Below are 5,000 nucleotides of genomic sequence, written 5' to 3' on the forward strand. Positions count from 1 at the left end.
AAACTAAAAACCATTTTTTTACTTCATTTCTCTTATCAATTTCCCCATCTTACTTCTGTTAACCAACCAATCAGTAACTACCATTCCCTTGATTTCATAGGTCATTCTTTGTCTTTCAAGTAAGTCTGCCCCATCACATGGCATTTTGGGGTTAAAGAAATGGACAAAGGTTTACGGACTTATATATTAAGCTGGTCTTCATACATGTAAATACTATTACATATCCAAAGTAGATTAAAAAAATGAATAGCAGGTAGAGTACAGCATCTAACTACTAGTTGTCTGTGTAACCGAATTTAGAGTGCTTCTAATCCTCACAGGGTATGCACAGCAACTACGAGTTCTAGTTGTCAGGGTAACAGAATTTAGTGCGCTTTGAACCGTCACAGGACATGCATAGCGTCTTCACAACTTAAGTTCTTGTTGTCTGGGTAACCGGATTCAGAGCGCTTCGAATCCTCACAGGATATTCAGTCTTAACGAAAAGCGTTGCTTTCCATTAGTATTAGTGTCGATGTTATGGTCTGCTGCAGCTACACCAAGAGCCTGTACATAAGAAAAGTAGTTTGATTTTAGAATATACTAAAGCCTACCCCTACCCTCAAAGTGAAAATAGCCTGTTCAGTTTGTCCCAGCAGCTACTGTAAGATTTTTATAATTAATACCATATCGTATGAGTAAACATTCCCATTAACAATCCCATATATTACTACCACTGTTCCTTCAAACTCCCAAAAAGACAACAGGATAGAGAGTGCCATCCTTTAAGAAATATTTAACAGGGCACCAATCTTATAGTGAAACAGCCGCATCTAACTTTAGTTAGATAACAGAAATGTGCCATGTAATGCAAACACTACTGTCAACTTTCGTCCTTTAGTATACAGTTTTAACAGAATTTAAACTGCACAACCCAATGGGGCAAGAAATTACGTTGGGGAATTCAGAATAAAGTCTTCGGCGCCAGAGGAAAGGTGGATGAAGGTAGGGTCAATGAAAATATGCGATGCAACCTGAACTGTATTTCCTAACATGAAAGCTTTTCTTGAAGAGTTAGGGGGGAGGGTGGGGGTGTTAGCTACACAAGACTGCAAAAATTTTAATTACAATTTCCACTATTAACCAGCCTATTAAGATACCTGACTAGTCCATGACATCAGTGCCAAAAAAATTCTCTAACATCCCAAGACCTAGGCCTCTCAGAAAATCGTTAATCCACCTATTACCTGTCTAGTTCCCATTTACTAGTGGGAATGAAATTTCAAGTTATAAAAGTATTTCAGAGTTACCTTACCCTATTCTCAGCTGCACTAATGCATTTAAACTTACTCTCATGACTAAACAAAGGGCTCAAACACTAATACCCTCTGCTACGAATAACTTGCACTGTCAAATGTCTCCCTAGGTCTGACTAAGTTTTTTACCCCAGTCTATTCCCAGGATCCTTAAGAGTTGGACTTTAGCATTTATTACCTTTATCCTATCCCCTCCATCTACATAAAATTAACACTTCACCCTATTCTAGCCTATCCTATATTTCAAGTTCCATATCTGACTTCCCATTAAGTCCTAGCTACACGAAAACTATCAATCTTGCAGTTCTAACCTTAGAAGTTGGGTGGTTTGAAATCCCTGATGTGCATGGTGACAAAGTCACCATGCTTGTTTTTGAACTTCCTGTTGTGCATGGTGACTTGTCACCATGCACAACATGCAAGTCCACCTTTGCCTGGCAGGTGGCAACGCCACCCCGGCAAAGGTGGGCTTGGGAAGTGGTCAAAGAATAACTTTAGATGCAAAACTTACTCTAGACGCAAATTTAGACTCAAAACTTAATTTAGTAATAATGCAAAACTTAATGCAAAACTTACTCTAGACGCAAATTTAGACTCAAAACAATGCAAAACTTACTCTAGAAGCAAATTTAGAGCAAAACAATGCAAAACTTACTCTAGACGCAAATTTAGAAGCAAAACTTAATTCAGCAACAAACGCAAAACTTAATTCAGCAACAAACGCAAAACTTAATTCAGCAACAAACGCAAAACTTAATTCAGCAACAAACGCAAAACTTAATTCAGCAACAAACGCAAAACTTAATTCAGCAACAAACGCAAAACTTAAAACAGCAACAAACGCAAAACTTAATTCAGCAACAAACGCAAAACTTAATTTAGCAAGACGCAAAACTTAATTTAGCAAGACGCAAAACTTAATTTAGCAAGACGCAAAACTTAATTTAGCAAGACGCAAAACTTAATTTAGCAAGACGCAAAACTTAATTTAGCAAGACGCAAAACTTAATTTAGCAAGACGCAAATTTAGACAAATGTTAATTCAGTAACTTAATACGCAAAACTTAATTTAACTTAAGACTGAAAACTTAATCTTTTACAGCCGAAATAATTACTCAAGAGCTTTAAAAATTGTCAATGTTCAAAAACTTCAAAACTCCAAAATAGAGAACTTTACAATTCTAAAAAACAAAACTTGCTGAAATTACAAGATCAAACTACACAAGGCAAAAGTGTAAAAATAAAGTTTAAATCCACTTAAAAATACTAGATTTACTCTAAACTTTCAAAAATTACCTTCCAAAATTAAACTAACAAGTGTGGGTTCCACACACTAAACAACAAACTTCCACACACATTAAACTAACAAACTTCCACACACATTAAACTAACAAACTTCCACACATTAAACTAACAAACTTCACACACATTAAACTAACAAACTTCCACACATTAAACTAACAAACTTCCACACATTAAACTAACAAACTTCCACACACATTAAACTAACAAACTTCCACACACATTAAACTAACAAACTTCCACACACATTAAACTAACAAACTTCCACACACATTAAACTAACAAACTTCCACACACATTAAACTAACAAACTTCCACACACATTAAACTAGCTTTTGATGCTAAAATATAACTAAATAATCAAAAATATAAATTAAATACTTTAAAAGAAAAAGTTCTGAAGCTGAAACCAATCTTAAAATTTCTTTAAATGTTCAAAGCTGGAAAAGTAAAATTTTAACCTTTGCAATTTAAAAGATAAATTTTCAAAATTCTCAAAAATAAGTTTTGAATCTGAAAAAATAAACCAAATGCATTAAAATAAAGCCTAAACTTGAAGTGAAAACTTACGAGTTTTGATTCTGAAAAAAAAAAAAAAAAAAAACTAACCCAAAAATGTTTGGGGGGTTACTAAAGTCACTACTAAAAAAAACGAGAAATACTTACTCACCCATTAATCCTGTTTAGTCATCAAGTATCGGTACATCTAAGACAATTCAGTAACTCATTGTGGCACGCTTATTTAACGACACCCTGACCTGAAATAATAAAATATATTAAAAGCTCAAAATGTTCTAGTATGTGGAAAGAACGAAATTCTGACTATTGGTTACAAACAGCTGGGTCATCTGATAAGTTTTAAAATGCTAAGACAAGGGACAGCAAGCAAGGCTTTATAAATGCTGATAAGCGTTATTTCTAGTTTATTGCCACTTAAGCCTACAATAATTAAGTTTAAATCAACTTAACATACCCGATATAACTTTTTTCTTTTATTAAGAAATATACATTTACAATTCTTACAATGTGTAATTTTGTATATACATCATAATATATTTACACAAATAAAGTTAGTATTTTGAGTATATTCCCCACATTACAATTTTTGCTATTCATCTAAATATGTCTTTAAATTACATACACAAGGCTATGGTAATCGAGTTAGGTCTCGATAATCCTCAAGAAACTTTAAACCCTATTGCATCGCAAGACTTGCTCTCTATTGCAGCATAAAGTTAAAATGAAAATACCCATAGCACTGCATAAGATTGCTAGTATGCTTCAAAGTGCATAGAAGAACCACTCAAAGCAATCTCGTTCAGCTTAGTAATAAGCTTCGAAACTGTCTACATGCCATGTTGAAAGGCAATCTACAACAATACCTAAAAAACACTTTGAACAGTTGTAGGAATTTACAACAAAATCTAAAATACCAATACTTGATACAAAACCCGCAAACGGAAAACTTTTATATGACAACTGTCATAGCTCAAGTACCACAACCTAAATATTTAAGATATATACAAGACAAAACTGGCAATAGTATCCACTCGCCAACCCAACAAACCTTGAAGCACGCCTTCACGCCTAAAATCTAGCAAAGCCTATTCACAATACGACATATCTGAACACAGCTCAAGCTTCTCTAGACCTCAAATGAATATTGTTAACAGAAAACAAGCAAGTGAAGCAAATAGGTGATTTGAACCTAGAACAAATTGCAAGTCAGGCTAGAGATCATTTGTACACTGCCCACCAAGATCATACAACAAAATACAGCCTGAGATGCAGATCATACAAGACAGCAGATTTAAAAGAAAACTATTGTATTCTGCAGGAGCTACGACACTTGCAAGAAAACACAAACATTATAAAACACCTTACTTTGAAAACTTACAAGGGGCAGTCAGAAAGGGAATCATCCCTATGGAGCACTGTACATAAAACCAAACAAAGCGAAACCAACGATCGTCCAGAGCAGCGCGACCGAGATTCCAACCGCAAATGAACGAGAACGTCGAGTTTAGTATCAACGAAACCTGTCTTACCGAGCTGGAGACTCAACAACACTGAAACAAGCTGTTCTTGAGGATAACAGCCAACGGCCGATGCAACTGCCTGTTTGTGGGACGTAATTTTATTGCCCTTTCGCCACCGAAGAAGTTTAAGGAGATGATAGAAAATCTACAGAAATTATTATTATTATTATTATTATTATTATTATTATTATTATTATTATTATTATTATGGAAATTTGGCATTTACTCTTCCTTTTTAGCAAACTACCTGAATTACGTATCGGTCTTTGGTCTTTATCCGGAATTATTATTATTATTATTATTATTATTATTATTATTATTATTATTATTATTATTATTATTATTATTATTATTGTTGTTTTCA

The 5,000-nt window shown here is 34.1% G+C and overlaps 1 long non-coding RNA gene across 1 annotated transcript; it reads right to left on the minus strand.

Annotated features, from left to right (window-relative positions):
• Positions 1-169: 169 nt before the first annotated feature.
• Positions 170-4,631, minus strand: LOC136837778 (uncharacterized). The gene is made up of 3 exons (XR_010852766.1): positions 4,495-4,631; positions 3,268-3,355; positions 170-546 (listed from the first exon to the last, which is right to left on the minus strand). It is a non-coding gene; the product is annotated as an uncharacterized lncRNA (long non-coding RNA).
• Between the last annotated feature and the right edge of the window lie 369 nt (positions 4,632-5,000).

This window comes from Macrobrachium rosenbergii, chromosome 59, assembly GCF_040412425.1.
Source record: "Macrobrachium rosenbergii isolate ZJJX-2024 chromosome 59, ASM4041242v1, whole genome shotgun sequence".
Taxonomy (NCBI): domain Eukaryota; kingdom Metazoa; phylum Arthropoda; class Malacostraca; order Decapoda; family Palaemonidae; genus Macrobrachium; species Macrobrachium rosenbergii.